The 12,150-nt window shown below is 39.5% G+C and overlaps 1 long non-coding RNA gene across 2 annotated transcripts in view; it reads left to right on the top strand.

Annotated features, from left to right (window-relative positions):
• LOC311264448 overlaps positions 1-11,525 on the top strand; it is a 70,681-nt gene extending 59,156 nt beyond the window's left edge. Inside the window, exons 2-3 of one of the 2 annotated variants that reach the window (XR_014623469.1) lie at positions 10,896-11,014; positions 11,263-11,525. This is a non-coding gene — a long non-coding RNA (uncharacterized lncRNA). The remainder of the gene's footprint in view (positions 1-10,895; positions 11,015-11,262) is intronic. The other variant, XR_014623470.1, reaches the window with a different exon arrangement.
• Positions 11,526-12,150: the final 625 nt, after the last annotated feature.

Genomic DNA, 12,150 nt, shown 5'->3' with positions numbered 1-12,150 from the left:
TTACAGTCTGTAATACTTATTCTAAACTGCATATAGTCTTACTGCTAATTTATAGGCTATTACCTTTTAATATAGGCTATTTTATGACCATTGTACAATAGGTGTTCCCGAACAAAATTTTGTTGTAGCCACTTGTTGCAATGACAATAAAGCTTCTTATATCACTGTTTAAAAAAATTCTATGAGAGATTGTATGGATGGTTTGTATGGCAATGACATCAAAGCAAAGAGCAATTTTCAATTTCATCAACAACTCTTGAAGAAAAATCAAGGAGCCTACTGTCTGAATTCTACGTAGCCTATATTTATTTATTTAAAGCTTTAATAATCAGTGACAATGCACATTAATAAAACATTTTAACAAATGCAAACATGCCAGAATTAGCCAAAAGGCTATTTTAAATCTGCTGTCCCTGGACTGATGTTAAGAGTAACCCTAAAAGAAAAGAAAATGATTGAGTTATCGACATACAAATAATACATTAAAGGATTGGAAAACAAAATCTGAAAAAAGGTTAAAAGGCAGAGAACTAAGCAAAAGTCCATACATACACACACAAGCTAACATAAACTCAGCTCAAACAGCAGCCGCTACAGACAAAACAGAAGCAACGTTAAGCAGCAACACCAACATCGACAAAAATTTTTTTACACAAGACACAATAATAAACCAGCAGGTCACAAACAAGCAAAACACAAACATTAAACACATTAAAAGCCATGCACAAAAAGCAACAGTAATACTAGACGATTAATAAACTGACAGACAACATGACGGATGGCATCAGAAAGCACCGACAGGCAGAGCAGCAAATGTGAGGAGAAATTATTAAATACTAAAATTTAATGTTGACAGCTTTGACCACTAGCCACTTTTTAAAAAAGTATTTAAAAGAGGCATAGTTTGAAAGATTTCTAATGTGAGTTGGAATGGAGTTCACGAGCAGCCCTGATTGAAAATGCAGACTGGCTAAAAGTACTTTTTCTCAACGGGACAACACAGTCTCCTCTAGCTGCACTCCGTGTAGATGTTGATGCCATTTTTATAAACTGGTTCAATACGGGAGGCTCAAGTCCATGTATGATTTTGTACATAGATATGTTGTGGTTTCTTTCTTGTGACAAATGTACTTATTGTAAGTCGCTTTGGACAAAAGCGTCTGCTAAATGCCCTAAATGTAAAATGTAAATGTACATAAGACAAGAGTGTGAATATTTAATCAGGTTGATTAAATAGGTTGACTATACGTTGGATATTGATTGCTTGCCACCATAACTAAAATCCAACTAAATAACAACGTCAGCTTGGAGTTAGATTTTGACGTTGTTTATGTGTTGTCAATATAACGTTGAAAAAACGTTGGGCTTTGGTCAAAAGACCTGCAACTGAATGTCAGAATTCTACATATATTTTACGTAAACTGGTGAGGTTGACTAGACGTTGGGTGTTGGTTGCTAGCCAACATTACTTAAAAACAACTAAATAACAACGTCCGCTAGGAGTTAGATTTTGACGTTGTTTATGTGTTGTCAATATAACGTTAAAAAAACGTTGGGCTTTGGTCAAAAGACCTACAACTGAATGTCAGAATTCTACATATATTTCACGTAAACTGGTGAGGTTGACTAGACGTTGGATATTGGTTGCTAGCCAACATTACTTAAAAACAACTAAATAACAACGTCAGCTAGGAGTTAGATTTTGACGTTGTTTATGTGTTGTCAATATAACGTTGAAAAAACGTTGGGCTTTGGTCAAAAGACCTGCAACTGAATGTCAGAATTCTACATATATTTTACGTAAACTGGTGAGGTTGACTAGACGTTGGGTGTTGGTTGCTAGCCAACATTACTTAAAAACAACTAAATAACAACGTCAGCTAGGAGTTAGATTTTGACGTTGTTTATGTGTTGTCAATATAACGTTGAAAAAACGTTGGGCTTTGGTCAAAAGACCTGCAACTGAATGTCAGAATTCTACATATATTTTACGTAAACTGGTGAGGTTGACTAGACGTTGGGTGTTGGTTGCTAGCCAACATTACTTAAAAACAACTAAATAACAACGTCCGCTAGGAGTTAGATTTTGACGTTGTTTATGTGTTGTCAATATAACGTTGAAAAAACGTTGGGCTTTGGTCAAAAGACCTACAACTGAATGTCAGAATTCTACATATATTTCACGTAAACTGGTGAGGTTGACTAGACGTTGGATATTGGTTGCTAGCCAACATTACTTAAAAACAACTAAATAACAACGTCAGCTAGGAGTTAGATTTTGACGTTGTTTATGTGTTGTCAATATAACGTTGAAAAAACGTTGGGCTTTGGTCAAAAGACCTACAACTGAATGTCAGAATTCTACATATATTTCACGTAAACTGGTGAGGTTGACTAGACGTTGGATATTGGTTGCTAGCCAACATTACTTAAAAACAACTAAATAACAACGTCAGCTAGGAGTTAGATTTTGACGTTGTTTATGTGTTGTCAATATAACGTTGAAAAAACGTTGGGCTTTGGTCAAAAGACCTGCAACTGAATGTCAGAATTCTACATATATTTTACGTAAACTGGTGAGGTTGACTAGACGTTGGGTGTTGGTTGCTAGCCAACATTACTTAAAAACAACTAAATAACAACGTCAGCTTGACGTTGTTATTTTATGTTGAAATGACGTCAGCTTTAGACGTTATCTCAACGTTACCTTTTAGTTGGTTAACGTTGCAACCCATATCCAACCAAGGACCAACGTTAATACAACGTCCTGTGTCAGCTGGGTTGTTGGCAGCACCATCCCCTCCACCTCCGCCTGATGTGAAAGGTGGCTAACAGGCAATGTGAACATGTTATGCCATGTTTGGTACTTAAGTCAGCCTTGGACATATCTGTGGTTTGCAGGGGCGCCCATGAGGGGGGCCCAGAAGAGTAAAAATCAAGTTTAATAGTACTAGTTGTAATCATCAATTATTACTTTGTGAGCTCATTCTGACTCCAAAGAGCTTAAATATACACATTAGAAACAGTATAGCACTGCATAACCTTCTGTTACTGGAATTTGATTTCCTAAAGTTGGTCCTGATTATCTTGATGACGTGACAGTGGTCTCCTCAACCTAGTTTCGCTTTTGAAATCCCAGCATTGTAAAAATGACTTTAGAAAGAAAGTTTAAACTCTTGCACAGAGGCCAGTTTTCATGGTATATCTCTATTTTTGTGCCGTACTCAGCACAAAAGTCGCCATCGTCGCATTAAAATCCGTTATTCAGCGTGTTTGCCTTCTTCCATATGTTCGCGTGCATGTGTGTGTTCACTATCTAGAGAAGCATCTCTCGCCCAACACTCACAGCAGAGCAAGTAAATGAGCAGGGCGACACGCAGAGCCGCTATCTGCGCTGACAGCCCGTGTGTGTGAGTGACGTGATAAGGGTTTTCTCAGGTGGCACTCTAAATACAGGTTACACACATTATACACTGAGAGGAGGATGATAGGAGAGGAGAGAGTGAAAAAAGATGTGAGGGGGCAGCAGGTCTACAGAAAGAGAGAGCTGAGTGTGTGGGGGAAAGACGGGAGTGAAAAGCGCTCATGCTTCTTTTTTCGGCTATGTACAGAAACGACTTCCAAGACGGTATGCATCATATTTATTTTTTATTTTTTAAACGTCAATAATGATTCGTGAAATAGCTACCACTAAAATAGATCAATATTGATGGTATATTTTTGGTAAAGACATTCAAATATCTATTTTTTCTTTTAGTCCTGGTCCTGGGGTTTTCTTATATTCTGTCTCCTGCATTATTTTGATAGTTCACACTTGTGTCATGTTTTGTTTTACTTCCTGTCTTCATGTATCTCACCAGTTTAATTGGAACATTGTATTCGCCTGTTCCTTGTTATCCACCTTTCTATACGCATATTGTTTGTGTTTTCTTCAGTCTGTGTCAGTTTGTACCTTCTGTGTCAAGTGTCAATCTTTTTTCTCCCAGTGCTTGCTGCATCATTGAATTTGTGTACCTGGACCTCACCTGTTTTGTAGGTGTATGCATTTTTTCTGCTCCCTTTGGAAGTTGTTTGCCTTTTGACTGCCTGCACCAGTTTTAACCCTTGCCTGCCTGGACCTTCTGTAGGCATAAATGACAATATTACTTTCTATAAATGACAATATTACTTTCTATGAATGCGGCTGTCTCATTCTGCGACAAAATGATTTAAATACTCAACTATCATATTCATATTATGGCTAGCAATTGTTCCTTTGTAATAACTGGTTCCACAATGCCTGAAAGGAAGCAAACAAGTAAGAAGAAAATTTGCCTCAAAGAAAGAGATATAATAAGTAATAATAATAAGTGCTGTCTCACTGAATGACAACACAGTGATGAGACAATTTTCACTCACAGAACAAACTGAAAACTAGTGCTGAGAGGTCTTGAGTGGTGCGTGCGTGCGTGTGTGTGTGTGTGTGTGTGTGTGTGTGTGGGCATTAGAGACACTGCCTGCAGTCTAGGTCAGAGTTGTATGTTGGTGCTATAGTAAGCAAACGGGACACACGTGTCCTCTCCTCCGCCAACACTCATTAACACTGCGTGGCCCTTTGGACGGCAGTGTTTAGCATTCTATAATGAGTTTCCCTCCGGAGCAGCGGGCTTGAATGTCACTCACAGTCAACTGCAGTTTGAGTTGGGAGGTGGTGATGTGTGCGGGTGGAGAACCGTGAGCACTATGTTCGTATCTGTTTTCTGATGACTGACGACAAAGATAACACACACACACACACACACCAGACATCTCTTATAAAAAATGAGTGAGGACAAACAGAGAAGAGGAGACGGCAGGAACAGACGACTACCGCCATGTGTTTGGGGACATGTTCTCAGTATGCTCTCAGGACAGACAAAATGCCAGAATAAATGCCACAGTGTGCGTTCTTTCTGGGCTTGGCCTTTTAGGCTAGACGGAGTCTATTATTCAATTAAGAGCCATCGAACCCCATGGCCTTAAATAAAACCCCCAAATGGAACCAAATTTGCAAGCCAGGCATCACACAATAAGGAGTGACATTTTTCATGTATAACCTTAAGATGACGAGGTTGTGCAACACAGCTGCCCCATCTAAGTACTTGAAAGCCAGCCAATGTTACTGCCATAGACTAATTAGATAAAAGATGCCAGACAGCAAGCATGTGAATGCATTAACTTTTTATTTAAAGGCTCACTAGTAGCATTTTGCTTTTAAAGACAGAATGTTCATATCAATAAAATGATGTAATTCCACTAAATGTTTGGGCAGGATATATCAACAGACACATTACCCCCCCTACACCAGCTAGGTCCTGAGATGGCATCTTGATTGACGGCTCATTTGAGCAAATAGGAGCTTCTTTGCCCGTCCTAAAGCCTACAACAGCCAACGAGTGATCTTGTAGGCAAGCGACCCACTCTCTTTTCTCTATCCTTTCTCCTGAGCCACTAACATGGCAGCCTCCGGATGATTAATGCATCATGTAGCCAGTGATATTTAAAATCCAGCAAAACACAGTTTGTATCAGTTTTTAAAGACCTAAACTAGGAAATGTTTTTGCATTTTGCGCTTTGGATATGCTGTTGTTCCACCAAAGCAATTTTCTTCACTCAAAGAAACATTGTTTCTGCACTTAATCTAGGCAGCAATTACATTGTTCAGCACATGGTAATCTTTTAAACAATTTAACAAAATGCACACGGCATTGTTGCCTTTTCAGAAGGGAAGGCATGATTACAGTAGTGTGACACTGTTTTAACACCACAAAAAGCTGTGAGGAAGGAGGTGTGGGCCATTTGGGTGTATGAGAGGCGCACAAAGTGTCTGACTTTGACACCACAGCTCGTACTCGTTTATGATAGAACCAACAACCAACAATCAACATTTTTTTCTTTTAAGAAAAAACACATTTCACCTCGGGAATCACAGTTTCTATGACACTCATATGGGTTGCTATGGAGGAGTGATGTGGAGCAACAGATCTTTGCAGTGGCAAACAATGTATTTTGTCAGGTCAGGTATGTGGACTTGCTCAACTAAAGAATGGCCTAAGGAGAGTGGCAGGTTTACTGTGATGGCTTTCGTGGTTAGATCTAATGTTCACACCTGGGTTTGCAGAATATGTTCACCTTTAAGACTAACTGTTCTCCGGTTTCCATCAAACTGTCCATTTCATGATGACTTTACAGGAGCCTTTGCTTGAAGACTGAATTCATTATATCAGAGGATTATGCCCACGCATGTGTTTATGTTAGGTGTGCTAGCTGACCTGATTCAGAAAAGCATAAAACTCCTTATTATAGCCACTAAGTGCCTTCACAATCTCCCTGGGATGGAAGGATCAAGGCTGAAGGAGATAAAAGAACAGTTTTATGAGTGAACTGCTGTGTATGCATGTTTCTGTGTATTTAATCTGATTCACTGTATGTGTGATCACATGCTCATGTGCTGTATGTACTGTATGTGTGAGTCTGTGCTATGTATATTAGCTTGTGTCTACGCTTTACCTGCAAGTGTAGTCGAGAGTGTGTATCCGTATTCTCGTTAGTAAATGTGGTCAAGCGTGGATTAATTAGCAGTAATGTAATTCACACTGTCACCTCTCATTACTTTCACATCCCCGCCACACTCTCTGTATCCCTCTTGCCCTCTCTCCCCTCTTTTTCTCCCTCTGTCACCTTTCCTTTCCCTCTACTGCCCCTTTTATGTCGCCGCCATCTTGCTCTCCACACTTTGTGCACCACATCAGAAAAACCTGCCTCTTGTTGTCTCAGCCCCTCGATACCTGCCTCCCCTCCTTCGCTCCCTTCCTTTTCTCCTCATCTTGGTTTTCTCAGCTCTCTCTCACCCTCACACCACCTTTCATTGCATCAGCACATTGGATGAATTATACCTTCCCCATGGTGGACATTCTCAATTCTTTTTTTACCTCAGGGGCCTGGTCACACCGGCAAGAAGAATTTAAGATTTGAATCAAAATGTCTTAACATTTCAACTGAACCACCTTCATCATTGGATTCACATGTAAAGGCAAAGTAAATCTGCTTTGGCCCATTGCAAAGTGCCTGGAAACCCTTTAATTTACAGTCATTAATTTAGTATTTGTATCCCTTATTGCATCGTAAAGACAGGCTGTTAGCAGGTAAGACCAAGTTGTATCGTCTCATATTTTAACTGTCATCATGGTTAATCCATAATTACCTTTCCACTGCCTGCAAAGTGTAGTGTGGCATTGTTTCTTTGAAACATATGTGCAGTACATAAATGAAGAGCATGTTAATACGAACTTCAGATGTAATTACTTTCCCATGGCCTTTGCACCCCGCCTGGCAACCCATTCAGATGACATATGTAAATATTTTTCAGCTACTAAAGGAAGGTAAGATGGGTACAATAAAAACTCAAAATGTAATTTACTATGTGAAAAATTTGCTAGGAATAACTGTGTCTAATAACTGTTTTGCAACATCCAATTTTATATAACTCTGCTTTGCTGGAGTATGAACTGCTGCACAAAAGAGGCAAGGTTTGCAATCATGAGACAGGCATCAGGAATCTGGTACAATAATAATAACATGTAATTCAAAATCAAATCGACCTTTGGAACAACTAAAATGACTAAAGAAAATTCAGTCTCGGAACATTAGTTTGTTCAACAGACAGTCGTGCAGCTTACTCAATGTTTTTCAAGACAGGAATGAGCCTTTTTTTAATAAAATGATGATATATTGTTTCATCAATATTTCTGTTTTTAGCAATCTGAAACAAAATCCCACAAGCCCAAGACTTTGGCAGCTAAAATGTCACCAGCTTGAAAGAGTTCATTCAAGTAGTCCCAAGTCCATACATACTGTGTGGTAGCAACAATAACAGGACAGGGAAGAACAGCAAAAACAGCAGATATCACACCTAAAAAGGTGAAAAGACGACGAAATAAAATGGGAATAAGATAAAAGGGATAGAAAAGAAAGAAAAAAGAAACCGCCAGTGATGCAAGCACATGTGCTGGGAGCTGTGGTTTAATGCAGCGTTGTCAAACTTTCTGTGCCCAAGGCACACCAAAGGGCAAGCCACAATCTCAAGGCTCTATAACATGTTATGTAATCACTCTGTACACGTTTATTCTTGGTTCCCTGGAAGATTTTTAAGGATTTTTTTTTAGGGTGTAGAATTTGCCTCTATCAGGAATCGAATGTGTAATGGTAAGCAGCAAGAATGCATTTCTCTTATTGAGATAGACGAATGAAACATACTCTCAATGAGAGCTTCCATTGAGTTACAGAAGCTAGTTAGAAGTTAGCTGGCAGTCAGCAAGCCAGCTGGCCAGCACTAGCATCCGTCCAGCCAGTTAGCAATTTATTGTTTAGCTTGCCAGCTACAGTAACTTGCCAACTTTTCCCACAAGTAATCAGCTTCCAGCACCACCTACTCCATGAGGACATGCACATGAAATTTTGATTGGGAACTTTCAGGTGTGAACCTGCGCTGAGGTCGGCTACAGCCCTGCTCCTTCAGCTTTGGTTTGGCTCAGCCGCAGCCTGTCTCTCCCTCTTTCTCTCTGTCATTCTCACTTTTTCTAGCACGCACTTACTCATCCCATACATGTCATCTGAAAGAGCACTTGTGTATGTGTGTTTTTGAGAGGAAGAGAGAGGGTGAAAGGCATGTCAAGGTGGAGTGGTGGCAATCTGTTTCTATTAGCTGTTATTCATCAGTAGGTCATAATAGATGCATAATAGATGGTGATAAATAATGTGATGTTTCATAATGAATTCATACATCAAGTGCAGGCAACCGATGGTTAGCAGAATTTGAGATGCCTGTTTGCTCTGCGGATTAAATATGCAGCCTTTGTTCTGGACCTTGGCTACATCCTGTTGTCTGGTCTGATCCGATCCAAGTGCTGCGTCGCATTCAAGGGAACTGTAATTGGCCCGAGCGAAAACCTCCTGTCAGTTACAAGGACATCAATGAAATGAGAGTGATACATGGAGAAAAATCTCCCTTCACGCTTCTTGTCTCTTAATATTGTATAATAAGACATGGAGAGGATCCCCCTCTACCAGCCTCATACATTATTTCACCTTCATTAGGACGTTAGTTGAAGAGCGGTATCAGTCTGAAGAGCGGTATCGGAGGGAGCAAGGGTAAATTAGTGGATAAGAAAGAGAGATCTAGAGGATGACACAAATTAGGAGTGACACACTGTGCTTTTTCTTGTCAATGTCTCATAAGATTTTTAGAACAAAGGGAAGTCATTCAAATGAGTGGTGCATTCAAAAGACAAACAATAGCGTTCAAAATGTTCCACTAGACTGATCGATGGTCTGCCAAACATCAGTCACCGCTCTTTTTTTTGGCGCAGCGTAACTGTGTGTGTTCGTCCTTTCCGATGGCCGAGGTAGACTGAGGACGTGTACGTGAGAGACACTGTAAAGGCGAGTCCAACAATAAGTCATGATTGATTTTGTCCCCTGCCAGTTGGAGGAAGAGACAAACACATTCCCCACAGGGCCCTTGTGAGACAGATTGTGTACCAAGAATGCCATTGTTACTGAAAAGCACATTTTCCCTGACAAGGCAGCGCAATTTCTCCTCCCCCTCTCCTCCTTTCTCGCAGTGACAAATACTCTTAGCCTGATAGATGGTATTGTTTCCAATCACACATCTCTCTTTCGAGCCGTTTCTCTTTACCCCATGCCAAATACACACAAACACATATACAGTAAGCAGGGGAGAGTGCGAACAGTGAGTCCAAAATATCTCCCGTATTGTTTTTATCAAAGTAGGCAGGGAAGAAATTTAAACACAGCTGGACAGAACCTGATACGCCTACAGAAGCTTTATATTAAAATTAAGAGGGATGTTAAATCCTTTGTTTTTAAAACAGGGGTTTGTTTGAAGTACATGACAGTCTTGACGCAAGGAAAATAGAAGAATGGAGAATAATAGGCTCTTTGTTGTAAAGAGTCCTGTTAGATGCAAGGAAGATTTTCTTATTCGAGGGAGGTAAAGTTGCGAGTGAAAGTGTGCGAGATAGAAACATTACTAACATAAAGACGTGACTCAAAGAAACTTTAAAACAAAAAAGTGAATTACTCAAAACAACTGTAAGGTATTCAGTTCTCAAGTTCTTCAGGCTGGTGCGGTTAGAACAAAAGCTGTGCGGGCCTAGGGAGCCACATTGTCACATGCAGGACGCTTGCTGTGTTTTCTCATCTGCCAGTCAGCTCCTGTTGATTACAGCTGGCTGCTGGGAAGAGGAGAATTAATCAGTGCTGTCAGATCACTATGCAGATCATCTGATCAGGCGCGGGAACACAATTTATGCATAAAATGCACAGAATATCCATCTATTAGATTGCTGGATTTTCTTTGGAGAGTTGCTTAACCTTCACAAAGTTGCCGTCTGTCGCCAAACGCTGCGTCGAGTGAAGCTAAGACTTTAGCCGAGTATGTGACGAGCTACCTTTGTCTTGAAAGCACAAACGAATGCTTTCAACAAAGAGTCCTTCTGGGATGCAGTTTATTGTGGTGAAGTAATGTAACTGGCTTGTTTTTAACTGAAATTTGCTTTGTGTTGAAATTGTTTTTTTTTTTTGTGGGAATCCTCAAAGCTTGTGATGTTTTTATCTCAATTACAAGGCTGGGTTACTGACAAGGTGGAAACCAAGAGCCACTGGGGATCTCTGGAGGTCCAGAAGTGTTGTAGAGATACTTATCTTAGACTGACACTGCTGTCTTTGATTTTATACATTACTGACTTTATACAATACATTTTAAGAGAAGCGCAGCCTACCTTAACCAAGTGACGAAACCAGTGGTGGAATGTAACTAAGTATATTAACTTAAGTTTTGTCCTTCCGTTTTTCAGCTTGGACCGAAGTAGTGGATCGACAGACTGACATTGCCATCTCTCGAGCCACTTGCATGGCTAAATACATTAATGTTGTAGCTATGAATACATTGTATTGCAAGAGTGGATATTGCATGGTAAGCAAATACATTTTGTCATCAGTGTACATTTTCAGATATATTCTGTATCACCATGTTGTTATTTGTTTTCCTATTTATGTTAAATTCAAGTCACTTACACTTTTAAAGTACATGCTGCAGTCATTTTGTAGTTCATGACCGTAAACCATGGCTTGTATGCAGATGCAGCAGCCGGTAGCTCCATTAAATGTCGGTACATTTTAGTTTGTTAACTGTTCTTTTTTATTTCGGCTTTATTTTTAAAGACAATTATGACTTACAACAAAAAATCTATTCATCAGCACTGGAGAAGAAGGCAAAGGTTTTGGAGCGATGGGCTGACCATGTTCTGAGCAGGCAAGGAGAGGTGGACTCCAACCATATAATCATCCCCATCTTGTTGCTGATGTTAACATTAAAGCTACCACATATTTAAAAAATGTACTGTGTTGATGTATATATGTATGTATATAATAAACTGTATATATTTTCTATGTTTGTGAAGCATAAAGGAGTTGACAAACTTTCACTTTGTCATGCAGTATGTGTATAATGACAAATAATCCACCTTAAACCATGAAAGGGTTGACACCAAGAGTTTCCAAAGGAAGCTGAACTGTCAGTGCATCCTTTTGTCTTTTTCTCCTTAAGATGAAAGGGCGACTCTTGCAGCCACAGTTAAAATCTCCAATTATGTCTTTTGTTATACACATGTAATTACTTTTACATAATAATTATACCCCTTTCAAAACTTCCTCAGTAACTATGGTCTGTAAAAAAAAAAATGATGTAATGTTTGTAGAGCTTCTAAGAACGTACTTCTGTTGAGAGAATGAAACTGTTGATGGACGTTTTGCCCCTTTAATGAAATCATTTTAATGCATGCTGGCAATTCCATTATGATCAAGCTATACAATTTCATACTGTTTAGTTAGATTAATATCTTTGCAGTACTCCACTGTGAGCTGAAAGATGGTTTCTCTTAATGGGTTATATTGGTCACACAAAATAAAGAGCTGTATTTATCAGAGGATGCTAACACAAGGACCTCTGCCCCTCCAAACCACCAAATCCATTATCCTGACACATTTTCTCCAAACCCCATCTAAATATGGAATATCATTTTTCTTGTTGAAGAAATGTCATGGGAGCAT

Source organism: Pagrus pagrus (genome assembly GCF_965226575.1).
Source record: "Pagrus pagrus genome assembly, chromosome: 10".
NCBI lineage: Eukaryota > Metazoa > Chordata > Actinopteri > Spariformes > Sparidae > Pagrus > Pagrus pagrus.
This window is presented reverse-complemented; position numbering and strand designations above follow the sequence as displayed.